This window comes from Choloepus didactylus, chromosome 2 (assembly GCF_015220235.1).
Source record: "Choloepus didactylus isolate mChoDid1 chromosome 2, mChoDid1.pri, whole genome shotgun sequence".
Lineage (NCBI taxonomy): Eukaryota > Metazoa > Chordata > Mammalia > Pilosa > Megalonychidae > Choloepus > Choloepus didactylus.
The window spans coordinates 101,335,501-101,352,537 of record NC_051308.1 but is presented as its reverse complement, the minus strand read 5'-3'; the positions used below and the strand labels follow the sequence as shown (position 1 = coordinate 101,352,537).

The window sequence follows — 17,037 nt, the reverse complement described above, 5'->3', positions numbered from 1 at the left end:
AGCTTGTGTAAAACACTGCGCTAGATGGGCAACCTTGTATCTAGCCAGGATTGTACTAATTTTAAATGCTCTGTAGTATACTTTTTGCTCAGTTTTGAGCTTGAAAATGTGGTCTAAATGGAGGATTCAAAGTTGAATTAGACATGGTCGTTGCCTCCCGTTGCTGTCTAGGCGGGAGGAATTGCGGATGAGTGAGCTGTGTTCTCTAGAGAAGTATGAATAAAGGTGCCACCTCAGGCTTCTTCGCCTCGTTCTTCACGTCTCTTGTCCAGCCTCCTCCTCCAGCCCACACGGGCTTACTCCCCGTCCGCTCCAGCGCTGCCTCCACTGGACTCTCCGTTCCCCGGAGGCTGCTGCTTTCAATTCCTCAATGCCTATGTCTCTCTGCTTTCCCAAGCTCCCTCAGATTCCAGTTCTAAATTCTCAGGGTCTAAATTGCTCCTACATCCCTATTCCTTTACTCCTTCGCCTTTTTAGGTTCCGGAATCTGTTCTTAGACTGGAGGACAGTGCGAGCATCTTAACATCTTAACTTCCTACCCAAACTCCGTCCCACTAGCCTTTCTGCCCTCATCTCCCTTTGCTGATTCCTTTTGGGAAAGTTAAACCCCAGAAGGAGAGGCCCACGATCTCCCTTTTTCTGCTACCCCTAACCCAGGCCTCACTACAGTGGCTATTTTGGTTTCTTTAGATCGGATCTCTGAGTTACTAGTTACTCGGCTACCTACATCCGCATGGCCTCTCTACGCCCCACCGTCTGGACTCCGGGGTGAGAGCGCCCACGCTGATTCTCTACTTCACCATTTACTAACTGCATAACTTTGGGCAGAGTACTTAACCTCTGTGCCTCTGGTCCTTCAGGAGAAGAGGGAGGATAACACTGTGTTCTTGTGAGGAATCCATGAGATGAGTCATGTAAAGCACTTGAGCAATGCTGAGTAAACATAGAGTAAACATACATGCTCATACAGGCTCAGTGTTATTCTCATTATTTATTACCTATGGAGGGAGATGTTGCAAGGCCAGGAGGGGTAATAGGATCCTGGGTGCCTCGTAGTTCCAAATCTTAATCCTTAGTGTCTCTAAGAACATAAAACCCGATGTGGTAAATGTAATGTTGGGCTCCTGTGGTTTCAAACTTTTTTCCCCCAGAGGTTTATGGGAGTCCCAGAGTTGGTTGGAAAGGGATTAGAACTCCGTTGTAGCTTACTGTTTATCACTTCTATGAAAATTCTTGCAGGATAACAAACACTTGCTAATTATACTTGGTTGGTTTAGAAGAACAATTTTCCTCAAACAAAGTAATATCCTGACCTTAAAGGAAGAAGGTATGAGGCATCTGCTCTCAGAAATGGCACGTAGTTTAATCTGCAGAGGCAGTAATAGATTAAAATATTAAAGTCCAGGCAGGCAGAGAGATAGAGGGCACAAACACAGTTTAAAATATTATTTAAACTTAATGTTGTATTTATACATTTAATTCATTTTTATTAGCTACTAAGATATTTAACGTAAAATAATTAGAATCTCAAGATTAAAACCAAAATGGCCACAATTTTAATTAAGCCATCTCATAGGGAATTAGACTGCATAATGAGAGGCAGTTTGGCGTGATAGTGAGAGCCTCCAGGAGTTAGGGATTGGAGGCAGTGCCACCAACTCATGGATCTTTCGGCAAATCACCCTACAGAGCCTGACTCCAAAGATTTCATTGTTTAAAAGAGGGAGTTGCCCCACCCCCTTTTTTCACATGGTAGAATCCCTTTTTATTCTCTAAAGGAAATCTTGCATAGAATCTAATATAGAAAGATTAAAATTAGCCCTTTCCTACTCCCTCTCCCCTATAACAGCCAAACCTCTCTGTGGGCCCCCACTCCCCACCCCAGCAAAACCCCAAGTTACCACAGAACATGAAACTCCACCGAACACACTGTGAAAACTTACTTAGGGATCTCTGTTTCCTTCCAGCTATAAAATTCTATGATTCTGATTCTAATCTGTCCCTATCCTTCATTTCAAAAGCTAGTACCCCTTTTGTATTTTATTCAAGATTTTTTTAAAACATCCATGCATATGGATTTAGTAAAATGAAGAAAAGAGTTTAAGAAGAGATTTTTTTGCCACCTAAATTGAAGTCCTCCCATGTATCTATCCTTCCTCTCGCATGTCATTTCTGCTGTTTGTGTCTGAAACCCTAGTTGGGATTTGTGACCCCAGACTTCACTGAGGCCACTGTACAGTATGATGCTTTTGATTCAAAAGCTCCTGATGAAATTCTTCTTCCTTCTGCTTCCCAAATACAGATTTATCATCCTTGGTGAACAACCTGGCAGTTCTTGAGCTACCTATACCTTGCTTCCAGTAGGCAATGGCCAAGGCTACAGGGCCACAGGAATGTGACAACTTCTTTAGTGTTGCCTGGCTGAGTTCTGATGTTGGCATTCCATGCTTAAAAATAATCACTTATCAATTGATGGAATTATGACTAAATAAATTATATGAAGAGAACTTGGCACGGTGCTCTGTTTATAACAGATAATCAATAAATGCTAGTTCCCTTTTCCTTTTACGGCCTAGCCAAGGTGATTATAACCACAGTTAAAGTCAGTCAAGGAGCTGGGTGACTGTAGTCCTTTTTAAGACCACCTTTAGCCATTGGCCAAATTCATCTGATAACCTCTGTAAATCGTTTTTAAAAGCAAGGTGAAAACATACATACCCCGGACATTCATGCAAACAAGATTTACCAAATGGTTAAACAGCTAATATACTTAACCAGTTTTCTTAACGGTTACTTTCTCTACATTCGATGTCATATCTGCTCTTTCTTTAAAACCATCTTTTAGGTGATAATTCCTCTCTTGGTTCATATAAAGGAGGAAACAATCATAGTGTCAAATAATAGAATTGTAGTTTCAAAATTGAATCACATTAGAAATTCTTATTTCAATTGCTTTTAACAATCTTCAAGTGTGCCCCTTGGGACCATTTAACTGGTGTGCTCAATTGCCCAAATGTGGTTTTGGCAGGGCAGGGGATGGGATATCGGGAATATGTGCATGAAATAGTTCTTATGACTATTCAGCTGCATTTGAATACTAAGAATGTTTGGTAGAAAACCATGGCTGGGTTTTGAAGTACCAGAGCTAATAACAGAAACATACAGTAGTATATAATAGAACTAATTAGCAGTCAGAGGGGACACTGTATTTCCCAGTGATTAGAAAAAGGTACCTGTTCCTTTAGGAAGACGTCACCCCACGCTGGAGAAGTAGACATGGCAAGGGAGACTTGGACTGGATTTCAGCTTCCATGTGTTCAGTTATTGAGACTCCTGTGCAGGGCACAACCTGTATACCCAATCATATATATGGCTTTGGGGTGAGGCTGGTCTGATTACTAATCTGGAAAGTTTCTAAAGGAGGAGAGTGGTGAGAAAAGACTGTCGCCTCAATGGCTTAATGGTTTCTTCTTTCCCACTACGTCTAAGGCTGCAGCAGCCCCTCCCCGGCCCAAGGCATTTCAGTAATACTGTTCTGAACAGGCAATTTTTCCTATTGCTCTCCCTCCGTTACAACTTTCACACTTTCCTCTTCATTGGGTTCTCCTCAGTTCTACTTTTTAATTCATGTCAGGCTCTTCCTCTAGGTCCATTTCTTTGGTATTAAAATGATGCACAAACCCTGTGATTATACTGAGGGCCATTGATTGTACACTTTGGATAGATTGTATGGTGTGTGATTAAAACTGTTTTAAAAGCAAACAAACAAAATCTTTTCTGGTGCTAGCGCCCCCTGCCCGCCTCTGCCTTCTCCTCAGTGACTCTCTAGCACCTAAGTGCCTTTCATCTGAGAAGTTCAAGGTATGTTGTAGAGCTTCTGCCACAGGCCGTGCAACTTGAAGCATATTTGTAAAGGAGGGCTGCCATCCGGAAGAATCTGGTGATTGTGATGGAGTCTGAGGCAAGACCTGCCTGCTCATAGTCTTCAGCAAGGACCAGTTAACAGCTATGTGCTGTGGTGTTTGAGAACTATGTGGATGGGAAGCAGGTAGAGTTGGCTTTGTGGGGCATCGCTGGGCAGGAAGATTATGATCGCCCGAGGCCTGTCTTCTCCTCACACTCTGAAATTATACTGATGTGTTTCTTTATCGACAGCCCTGATGACTTGGAAAACATTCAAGAAGAATGGACCCTGGAAGTCAAGCATTTCTGTCCCAACGTGTCTATCATCCTGGTTGGGAACAAGAAAGATCTTCAGAGCAATGAGTGCATGAGGCAGGAGTTAGCCAAGGTGAAGCAGGAACCTGTGAAACCTGAAGAAGGCAGAGATAAGGCAACAGGATATGTGTTGGGGTCCATGGAGTGTTAAGCCAAGACCAAAGATGGAGCGAGGGAGGTTTTTGAAATGGCCACAAGAGCGGCTCTGCAAATCATACATGAGGAGACAAATGTGGGTGCCTTGTCTTATGAAACCTGGCTGCAAGGTTAATTTATGAAGTGCTGTTTATTAATCTTCATGGATGATGATTAGCCCTTTCCATGTATGTATAATTTACCTAAGATTATAAATCAGAAATCATCTTGCTACCAGCATTTAGAAACCAATCATGATGAGCAGTGAACTCCAGCCTGTCTGGCCCACCATGGTCCTCTGACACTGCCCTGTCAGCCCTGCTCTGCACTCCCACCTGGCATACCAGGTGCTAATTCTAGGAATTTCTTCTAGCTTCTTTCTAGAAAAAGAAAAAGTTGATGACTTTTGTGAATTAGACTGTAACTACTGTATAAGTAACATGCCTTGCCTATCATCTGTCAGCTGCAAGGTACAGTGACTCAACATTTCAGCGCTTTCCTCCCAAACAGATTTCATTGACAGAGCTCTGGGGTGGATGTCCGTTTTTTAAAAATGTGCTCAGTCCAAAAGGCCCAATCCCTATAGCTGTGGCAGTTATAGTTCTGTGGTTTCATGTTAGTTTCCCTATGATTACTGTGTAATTAGTGCCACTTAATGTATGTCACCCAAAATAAATATATCTACCTCAGATGAGATGTAGTATTTTTCGTATGATTGGATTTCCTAATAGTGGTATTTGTCAACTCCTCAAAAAGCAAATTGGTGTTTTAAAAAAAAGTGTATTTGAAAATAAAGTCAGATGGAAAATTCATTTTAAAATTCACATTTTGTCAGTTTCTCTGAAAAAAGATGGACATGTGAGCGCTTTTTGGCCCCATCTACCCTAGTAGTCTCTCCCCACACTGGGCTAAGTAAAAGGAATTTGGTTTCAGGCCTGAGGCAATTAGACACTTTGGGAGGTGGCCCACCCTGTGTCCCTTGGACTGTAGGGTCTGGTCTGAATCATGATGCTCCTTTCTCTTCACTGTATCCAGGTTCCCTCCCTCAGGAGCCACCAGTTCTCTTGGTAGCACTGGGTTTCTATAATCTTATTAACAGGAGATAACATCACTGTTACTATTTTGGCTTACACCTTTCTTGACCTTCTTATGTTTATCTCTGTGTATAGGAATCATCATAGTACCATATTTCCCAACAGAAATGTCTGCATTTTTTTTTCAGCTTCACCTCACAAGGCTTTCTTTCAGATAAAAAAAGGAACCCAGGTTAGTTTTCAACACAGAATAAAAATAAAAAATCTATTCTCCTTTGTCCTTTATCAACTCATAGTTCCAGCAAATGTTACTATCTATATCCACTATACTGAATCCAAAGTATGGTCCCTGCTTTAAAAAATGGCAGTGCAAGCCCTCCAATTTCAAATCTGTGTTCCCTAAACTTGACTGGATCTGTGGGGCAAGTGGTGGAACTTGGGAAGCCCAACCCACACCTACAAATAAAATTAGGACCTGTGTTATTTTTCCTCCAGGTGTGTTTGGCTATGAGTACAGCCATTGACTTTCATTCCACAGCAGCTGTACCCAGCTTTTGCCTGCATCCTGCTAATTGAGTCTTATGCTTAGAAGCCTATGATATTGATTTCTACAGCTTCTTCAGTTGAAATTTAGGAAGCACTTATTTGAAGTCTGAAAAATAAGAAAGTAGGACACTGCACTATTGAATTGACTTCACTTCCAGCAGTTTATATTTTAATGATTGCATATGTCCAGTTGACTTTCATTACTTGTAGTTCTTAAAGAATAGTATCAGAAACATGTTTAAATTTTGCTCTGTTGGGTTATTTTAGTGCCTTTGGAAGTACTCCAGAATGCTTTATATTAGGGACTTTGTCTTAAAAACTGCAGTGTAATTTTCTTTATTAAACCCTTAGACAAAATAAATAAATAAGTAGATCGAAAAACAAAGAAACAAAATGCCACTTACTAGCAGGGAACATGAATTTTTCACGGTGTTCCAATAATTCTGAATACCTATAGCTAGGTAAAAAATAAGTATATGCATATATACACTCATAAACACAAACATATATATGTAAATATAAATGCATACACATTTACAATATGGTTTCTCAAAGAATTAAAGACAGGGAAAGCAAGAAGTCCAGATCAGAAAGGAGATACAGAAAAAATACACTATGATGTAATCTAAGTTTACACTGATTTTTTTTTTTAATTACGGATCAGTTCCTTAGGACACATAATTACATTAGACAAATATATTTTGTCAACTGTCTTCACAGTTCCAAGAGAAGATTTTGCGTGTGTGTGTGTGCGTGCGTGCCTGTGTATATGTGATAGCGAATTGAGAGAAGGTTGGTCTTCTAAACCCAATTAAAATTTAACACTTGTCTCTTTTTAGCTGACATCCTTATTTTGGGGGAAAGAGTGAGGAAATACAATGCACAGATGCTCTTTACAAAATAAAGACGTCCTTCCTTCTCTAAGTTGGGTTTGGCACAGCTGTTAGAAACTCACAAAGGCACTTGGGATGCACTTTGAGGCTGTAGTGTTCTGAAATCCCCGTGAAAAAACCTCTGGACCATAAATTTCTTTTTTTCTAAGGCTGTGTTCTGGATGCTGGCAAATTGGTCTGTTTCTTAAGATTCATGTTGGTGCTTCTCTGATAGCCTCTATTACCCAATTTAAATACACAATAGTAAGATGGTTTGAACACACTATGTTAATCCAGCATCAGGGACCTCTGCTTGGCTGTTTGTTAAAAGAAAATTGTACCTGTTATAAACTGGAAAGGGACACGCAGTTGCTGTTAACTGCTTTACCAAATTGATTCTGACTCACTCGTTTCAAAATGAAAATTGAGATGCTTTTGCCTCTTTTTTTGGTGGGGAATTTGCTTTACTTAGCACTAAGTGGGTATCATTTCTTATGATTACAGAAAAATGCATCATAACTTTTGATCATGCTGCTATTAAGGATGCATGCTAGCAATTGCTAGCACTTGTAAGGTACTGCTGGTGGGTTCTGTGTAACTCATTTTTATTTGGAACAGAGTGGAAGAGGAGGGTACAGATGAAGTCACTCAAAGCTTGACTTGCATAATGAACTCATTCACCTGGAAACAGAAGGAATGGAAAGGGAAGACGTTTCATCGATGGATTATCTCTCCACTTCAGCCCCAGTCCCTGCTGCCACACAACTACACACAAAAAACTAGTCAATTCATCAGCCACTCCCACAGTCATTCATTCATTCAATAAATGTGTATGGAGTGCCTATTAAGTATGAGACACTGGCTAGACAGTGTTTGGTTGAAATGAAGGAATATCCTTATTCTGAAGGAGTTTTTAATGCAATAGAAAAGACATCTGTATGAAAATGTACACATAGCAAAAATTCAAAGTACATTGGATTAAAGGTAGAAAAAATGACAGGAGCTGCCCAGGATCCTGAAGAATTAACTTATATCCTCTCATTAGGTTGTAAACATCATGAGGGCAGAGATCATGCCTATCTCATATCCTGCAGCATCTTGATCACACAACCTAGAATATAGAAAGTACTCAATAAATAGCCATTGAATGGATGAATGCCACAGAGCAGTGTGCTGGTGTCAACTTACAACAGCAACAGTTTGCAAGAACCAATTGTGTGTATCTCTTCCCAACTCCGTGTTTGAAGATATCATGTTTGCAGTGTGAACTTGGGAAGGGTGGAGGTATTAACACCACAGAAATTGGCAAATGCAACAGATCAAAGGTTTTCCTCCAAATAGCTGGTATTAAACATGTATCAGCACACCACTGCCATATAGCCTCTCTTTTCTTCAGGCACATCTAAAGATTGAGAGAAAGAGTGACAGCAAGAGAGGACAAGAGAGGCAGTTGAATGCATATTTGCTCTAACAAATGAGATTTTTGCCCCAATTCCAGAGTAATCACGTTGTGAGCTAGGTTGGCCACCAAGGGAGCCTCCTTTAATTTGGGTCTAAGCAAGCTGAATCAACATTACCTCTTTAATGTGAGAAAGTAAGAGTCCATGAAATTGTTTACTGAAGAAGAGTAAGTCAGGCAGGGTTTCTCTATTCTGTGCTTACCCATTCTGTGTGTCCCAAGTCTTTCCAGGGGACAACTTCAGGCTGCTTCCAGTCATAGCAATGTGAGGGAATAAAACCTAAAGGACCTAGCCCAGTTCTTGATGTAACCATCATATGGGGAGAGATGGAAAAAGGAGCTAGAGAAAGCAGGCATTCTGGACAGAGAGAAGGGCAAGAGCAGAGGCATAGAGGTGGAAAGTGCCAGGATGTATCTGGTGAGTAGCCCATCCTGCGAGAATGGGCAGTGAAGTTCCTCTAAGTGAAGGCCAAGAAGTCTGGCCTTTGGTTGGCAACAGGGAGCCCATGGAAAGCTTCTGGTCAGATCTGAACTTCGGTGAGATGACTGTCGGTGCTGTATAGGATGATGTGGGTAGACTACAGAGATTGGAGGCACGGTGGCAAGTCTGCCATCCAGGCCAAAGCCACAAAGGGTCCAGATTAGGATAATGGCCATGATGTTGGAAAGAAATAAAAGTACTTTATGATTAAAAGCTTACGTGGAAACACTGAAGAAGGTGAAGAAGAGCTGAGAGTGACACTAGGTTTTAAAACAAATTGACTAAGGAAATGGTTATTCAGTTAACAAAAACACAATAGGAAAGGAAACTCCAATGAAGGACCTCATTGCAGATACTGTACCCAGCACCTATTTTGACCCCTTCTTTTCTTTCCTTTGTCACCATAGATGTGAAACTAAAACCTCATCTCCCCAGATTCCCTTACCATGTGATAGTGTGCCCATGTCAGAGGGCACTGGCCGATGAACTGTAAGTGCTGTGATTTCTGGATACAGGCTTTGCTTTCCTGATACAGGTGCCACCCCTTCCAGGTTTTGCTCTTCTTTCTTCTCCTTCTCTGAAAGCAGATGTGATGGTTAGAAGTAGAGTTATCCTGAGATTATGAAGGAAAGGCCGAGTTCTACAGAGACCTTAGCCCTGGCATGCTTGGGCCACTAACTCAAAGCCAGCTCTGACTACCTCTGCATTTCTTGATGCGGAAAGACAAAAACAGACCGCTTTATTAAGCTTAGGTAGGATTCCTGTTACTCATAATTGAATGCAATGCTGCCTAGTTAATACAATTGGTAACAATGGTGAGTTTGGATTTAGAAATGTTAACTTTGAAAGTAATCACAGAATATCCAGGTGGAGGTTTTCAGTGGACATTTGATAGTTGCAGCCTTGTCTGTTCAAGTTACCTGGGAGTTAAAGAAAAAAATTGTCTGGACTCTTCCCGGGGTCATTGAATCAGAAACTCTGAAGAGTGGGATCCAAGTGACTCCAGTATTTAGCTAGAGTTGAAAATCACTGTTCTTGAGTGACAGCCCTAGAATTGTGGATAAAGTCTTATCTCTGACAGTTGGAGCTGGGAAATGAAAGCAATCACTGATGGAGAGGGTACAGAAAGGAGTAAAGGAGGATGTAGAGTTAAATACTAGAAATAAGCTTTGAGGGCTTTAGGGAGAAGAGCTGTGGAGAACCCAAGAAGGTATAGTTGAGGAAGAAACAATACTATTAATAAAATAGTTATCAAGTGTTAAGCACATAACAAGTAAGTTAATTATTTTCCCTAGGATTCCACAAAAACCAGGATTTTGATCTAAGTCTTACTGTTAAAACTTCCTCCTTTTGAGATTGATTTTCTATTCAATAAATTCAATCTTACAAATTCCCTATCTTTTTAAACTTCTGTGTAACACATGATATTCCTGACCACCTCTCATCTGTATTTCTTAATTTTTTTTCTCCTTTGGGGCTCATTATTCAACAGAAACTAGCTTGGTTTTCTTCTAATAATAGCTAAGATTTAGTGAGTGCTATGAGCAAGGCAAAGTTTTAAGTGTTTTGCAAGTATCAACTCATGTAATTCTAACAGCCCTGTGAGGTAGGTGCTATACAATTTTTTGAAAAGGAAACTGAAGCACAGAGAGGTTAAGGAACTTGCCCAAAGTCACAGAGCTGGTAAGTGACAGAGCTAGGATTTGGCCAGGCAGTTGTTCCAGAGTCCATGTTCTTTTTTTTTTTTTAGCGTTTTTTACTTTTTTTTTTTCAATTCAGTTTTATTGAAATACATTCACACACCATACAATCATCCATGGTATACAATCCACTGTCCACAGTATGATCACATAGTTATGCATTCATCACCACAATCTATCTCTGAACATTTTCCTCACATCAGAAAGAACCAGAACAAGAATAAAAATTAAAAGTGAAAAAAGAACACCTAAACCATCCCCCCATCCCACCCCATTTGTCCTTTAGTTTTTATCCCCATTTTTCTACTCATCCATACACTAAATAAAGGGGGTATGATCCACAAGGTCTTCACAATCACACTGTCACCCCTTGTAATCTACATTACTATATAATCATCTTCAGGAGTCCAGACTGCTGGGTTGGAGTTTGGTAGTTTCAGGTATTTACTTCTAGCTATTCCAATACATTAAAACCTAAGAGGTGTTACCTATATAGTGCATAAGAATGTCCACCAGAGTGACCTCTCGACTCCATTTGAAATCTCTCAGCCACTGAAACTATTTCGTCTCATTTTGCATCCCTCTTTTGGTCAAGAAGATACTCTTAGTCACACGATGCCGGGTCCACATTCATCCCCAGGAGTCATATTCTGCATTGCCAGGGAGATTTACAATGCTGGGAGTCGGGTCCCATGTAGCGGGGAGGGCAGCGAGTTCACCTGTCGAGGTGGCTCAGTTAGAGAGATAGAGGGCCGCATCTGAGCAACAAAGAGGTACTCAGGGGGAGACAGAGTCCATGTTCTTAATCACTGCTCTATGTAGTTTAAGAATATAGGCTTGGGATCAGATGGATCTGGATTACAAATCTAACTGTCATTTATTAGCTGAGTGACCTTAGAGGAGCCACTTAATCTCTCAGAGGTGAAGATGGCAGGGCGGTAGAGCAGGAAGTCAAGAATCCTTGCCTGAATATCTCCATTTACCCAGAGAATTAGGAAGTAAAATCATAAGAGGTAAAGTGCCAGGAATGATGGCTTGAGGACTGTTTGAAATAGTTCTTGAAGGGGATGGGAGGAAATGCTAGCTAGGGACACACACAAAGGTTTCTGGGTAACATAGGGTGTGGGCAACTGGGCTGGAGACCAAGAATCTATGGCACCAATATGAGTGGCTGTGGGGTTGTAACCGAGAAGTGAGGATTTAAGGATTGATGATTATTACTGAATCATTATACAGATATTCCTTTTTAATTTCTGATATATTAGAGTAGACAGAGGGAAATATCTGAAACCTGAACTGTAATCCAGCTGCCTTGATCTCCGCTAATGATTGTGTATAGTCTTTATCTTGTGTCCTTGTGATTATAAAAACCTTGTGACTAACCTTCACTTGTACCCATTTATCCAGTTTTTCTACTTTAGAGTCTTATGATCACTAAAGATAGCCCCTAATGTTTATTAATGAAGGGTCTTGGGTCAGCCCAGAACTAACTCACCCCAAGTCCAAAGTTATCTTGATAACTGAAGCTGAATCTAACCAAAATGGGCCCACCTGACATGTGCAGTAGCTTAGACTTTAACTTACAAGTCACCTATACCTCATGATAATACTAAAAATCAAGCCCATCATCATATTCAGGGCACCATTTTCTTACATGGATCCTGTGACTAAACATTTAATCAATCTTCGCATGCTCAATAATTAGACCACTTCTAATTACATCATCTGGGGCCATTGTACTTGCTATCCTAAAACCAGCCCATCTTTTGATGCTTAAAACTATCAGAATTACTGCAGTTTGGGGAGACAGATTTGGACCAATAAGCCATCTATTTTGCTTCACGCCTAGCAATACAACTCTTTCTCTCTTTGAGACTCCCGTGTCTCAGGAATTGATCATTTGAGCTCATTGGGCAAAAAGAATCCACCTCCTTGGTCTGGTAACAGGGTTTCCTCCAGCAGCACTTTAAGGTCTAGAGTTAGGATGAGGAAAGGCAAATAGTCGCATTGGTTTAGCATTGACTAAGTATGTGTGGATGAAAGACAGTAGGTAAGCTTGTTGAGGAAGTTAACAAGAGAGAGTTTGTGGTTGTAATTCATCGTTATGAGCCAGATAAATAGGGACATAAAATCAGGAAGAGGCAAATAAATTTGGGAGAAAATTGGGATCAAGGAAATTATGCTCTGGGTGAGATGTGAGAAATATATAGAATACAATTTGGGGAGTAGGAGAGCTAGAAGGCTAGGAGGTTGTGCCTGAAGAAAGTATGGGATGCTGGAGTTTCTTTCATTAAGAGTTACAAGATGGAGCATTTCCAGGTGACCTCAGGGTGTAGGGTGTGGCTATTCTTATGAATGGCTCCAATGCAGTTTAAAATGACTAGAGTTGAAAAGGGAAGGGACTGCGACAAAGTTGATGAATGGTTCTCTTTACAGGGAAATTGAAGTCACCCAGAGTGATCATGAAATCTAGGTTAGAGCAATTGATTCCATCAAACACCAAAACCTTCAGTCAGTATGAGAGGCTGACTGGGAGATGGGCAAATGATAATAAGGTGAAGGGCAAGGAAATTAGCAGGTGTCTTAAGGCTCTACAGAGAAGATATTTACACAAGGGTTGGGAGAAAGTATTTGTAAGAAGAAGAACACCTTGTAACTCTGATGTAGAAGGAAAGGAGAGTGTGAGAAAAAGAAAATACATAGGAATTTTAAATGGGAAGGAGCTAAATTAGACTTACTATCATAGGAGTTTCACAGACAGAAAGCCACTAGGGATCATCTAATCCAAACTTCTTAGTTCGACTAGTGAAACTGAGACTCAGAGGGGTCTGGAAATTCTCAAGTTATACTTCTAGTTTGTGGGATCTGAGTATATTCATCCATTGGTTGTCAATTCATCAAATATTTATTGAGCAGCTGAGTGTCAAGATCTAGGGACACATAGATGGAGATGCCTCAGGCTATGTTCTCAAAGAACTCACAGCATGTGGGGAGAGATGGAAAAAGTCCAATACATAATTACAATACAGTGTTATAAAGGCTAGGAGAGGGCTACACAAAGGATCCTGTGGAAGTACAGGGATGAGCTTCTTACCTGGGGGAGGGAGTAGAGTTTGATAATTATGGTACGAGTCCTGGTGGATCTGGAAGAGAGTTACTACTATAAAGTATGCAATTGAAAAAATTAGACATGGGTGCTTCTTTCAGGTTGATGCAACACCCAGCCAGAGCATTGAGCTTGGCAAATGGACCCTAACCTGGATTTCCTTCAGCTCTTAGCCCTCTCCCCTCAATCTGTACAACTGTGAGTGGCAGTCCTGGGTGGGAGGTAGGAGAATGCCGATATCAGGGACCATTTCCCAGATGAGATGGGGGACATTTGAACCATGCTCTGCCTCTAAGTCCAAAGCTCCATCTGACTTCTGACAGTTGAGAGCTCTAATGGTCCTCTTCTTAGCCATCCTGAGCCATTAACCTGGAATGAGGGCTTTCAGTAGGATAGGACAATTGGGGAATTGACAATTATGGAAAACATCACAAACAGCCCCCTTGGAGTTTTGAAATGGGAGAACCAAGGGCAGATTGTACTGTTTATGACTGCATTTATATTAGACACAATTTTTAGTCATTTAAATATGTGCAACCTATGACAACACTCAGTGTTAATATCCTGGGTCAGATATATCATATTCAGAGCTGAATTGCTTTTAACTGTTGTAGAAAAAAAAAACAGTCCTTGTAAAAATGGATATGGAGCTTAACTGTTTGGGAAGTCTTTTAGGAAATGGTGGAGAAAAAGTGGAAGAGAGAGAAAACTATGCACTCTTTTTTAAGAAAATCAGATTGATAACTACCATCAGAACACTTTTCATAGATAATTGCTCTTTAAATTTTGTTTCCCCTCCTGGAATGTGACTATTTGGAGAAGACGGAGCATGCTGAGTTATCGTTCTATCTGCAGTACATACACTGTAGTGTTCAATACAAGTGAGGTTTCTTTTAAATTCTCTGTTAAATCTTGGCTTCTCCCAGGATATGTGTTTACTTTGTGTTCACACAGATCTAGCACAAGATGATCATTTTGCAATAAAAGGGGTGCCAGAGATCTTAGAGATCATCTATTTGACTCTTCTTATATTTATAGATGAAGAAACTGAGATCTAGAGAGAAGCAGCAACGTTTTTCCTCACAAGCATTCTATGTAGACATCTTCAAATTCCTTCAAGCTCTTTCCTCCTCGAATTCTGAAAATCAAAATGATGATGCTGACTAATGATTGGGTTCATTAATAGGATTGGAGTAATTACTTTCATGAGTTTATTGAGTAGCTATTAAGTATCAGCTACCTTGTAAACTACTGGAAATTGAAAGAAAAGTACACAATTTCCTTTGTGTAGCAGCTCTGAGTCCAGGCTACGATGTGCAAGGCCCCTTTGCTGGGAGCTGCGTGGAAGGCTATTTGCCACCTAGTATTTGGAGACGTTTTAAATGCTTATATAAGCATGCTGGTGAAATTGTTTTTCAGTTAAGTTGATTTCTATTGTGATTTACTTGTTTATTAAATTTTCTAGTTGTTGGTTTAAAAGTTGCAAAATCAGTGAATTTTTCAAGATTGAGAGGGCACAATGATGACAAAACTCATAACTAGACTGGGAGACTCATTTAAACTGTAATTTCAAAGTGAAATGAATTTACTATGGGGGAACATATAGAAATATGATGCTGTTGACCAATAATCCCTGTTTTCCTGGATTTAGATACTCTTCTGGTGAGGTACTGGGCAGAATCAGAGACAGGAGCAACAATAGTAATGTCATCAAGACCTCAGAAAATTAAATATATATATATATACACACACATTTATAATTTAAAGAATTATAAGTCAATCTATATGTTTTATATTGGATGAGAAAAGAGGAAGAACTATGCCATTATCAGTATGTTCGTTTAAATCAGGAATAGCAGGAAGGACTAAAAAACACTCAAAGAAATCTTATCTTTGCATTGATCTCAATCATACAGAAAATGCAAATACGATTCTCAGGGTTGTTTTCACAGGGAGCAAAGGGGAGCTACTGCAAAGGGAAACAGAAGATGAAGGTGAAAATGAGGTGGTGGAACTACTCGGGAAATTAAAACTGTAATAAGACACCAGTGGGTTGTGTATCCGTCCCTTTGCAATAACAGAATGTGAACAAAAGGGTCAGAGGGCAAAGGCTGAAGTTCAGTTTAGAAAATGAGGGCTGTCATGGGGTTTCAGGCTGTGCATATGGCAGGTGGAGCCAGGCTGACAAATTAGACAGCCCTGGACAACCTTCACGGTTGAAAATCAGGTCTCTTCAGTTTACTACAAAAGACCGAGTCTAGCGTATACTGGAAAGAGGAATGGTTCTGTTTCACAAAGGTTTTACTGTAATAACATGCTGGCTCAGCTTGGAGAATGGTAGAACAGGAAAACGAGCAAGGAAAGTGGATGTTGGTGTGAGATTGAGAATATGGAGAATGTGAAAGGCAGAAAAAAAAGAAAGAAATAAAAAAGAGAAAATGAGGGATGAGGGAGAGAAAAGAAATTGTGAGAAGGTAAAGGATATGATGTCAGTAAGAGAGCAAGAGAGACTGTGAGAGAAGAAAGATAAATTCAAAGAACAAGAAAAAATGTGTTGGGAGGGAAGAAGTAGGCAAAAATGAGAGATAAGAGGATCAGAGGAAAAAGGAAATATGGCAGGTGAAAGCCAAAAAAAAAAAAAAAAAAATGCAGACACTCTGTAAATTCAGGGCTGATTCAGTGCATAATTTCATAGGGATTGCTAAGAGCTGTCTCCTGTCAGCCAGTGCCGGGCCATGCTGGCAGTAAGGGAGGGAGAGTCAGAAGGCAGAGGTGAGCACTGGGTTCAAGCACACAGGTAGCTCCAGCTGACTGAGCTGAGCCCTTGTAATGACAGAGGTGGAGATGCTAAAACTGGAAGATTCCTCTTTATTTTTTACTGACAAGCTATCTTTGTTTCACAAGCTCTCAAAAGCCATTAAAATGCTTGTGGCAAAGCTTTGCAGTTGCTAAGCTGTACAGGTCATAATATTCAGGTCATAGGGTTATTATAAGGAAGAGAGATAACAGGTTTTCCCGAGTGGAGATTTAAGTAATACCTAACAGTGTGGGCCATCTGGTGAATTCCATGGAAAACAAACTGCCGTTCATAAGCATATTCACTATCTCTACACCATGCTAATTTCGGTGGACAAACTATTCCTTAAGGGGTTTTGTACAGACAAAGAATAGAGGCAGCTCCTCAGTCCTTTATTGCACTTCTTGGGCTGCAAAATGCCTTTGTTTTTTCAGCTTGTCAGAGTCACAATGGCCGGGAGCATTTATTTGCTCCATTTCAATAGTCCAGGTGACATCCATTAATAAATTTAAAGATATTGGTTGAGTACCTACTATGTGATAAAATGATGTTAGATGTTATGAGATTCATAGAATTATTAGAAGTTGTCTTATGGGCTGTCAGTGAGTATATATTTACACCCAGGAATGTACTGTATTTTCATGGGGACTCGGGATGCACATGTGTACGCATTTATCAAAAACAGCAAA

General features: G+C 40.4%; 1 pseudogene; it reads left to right on the top strand.

Moving 5' to 3' along the window:
- Positions 1 to 733: 733 nt before the first annotated feature.
- LOC119512401 lies at positions 734 to 4,489 on the top strand (annotated as a pseudogene).
- Positions 4,490 to 17,037: the final 12,548 nt, after the last annotated feature.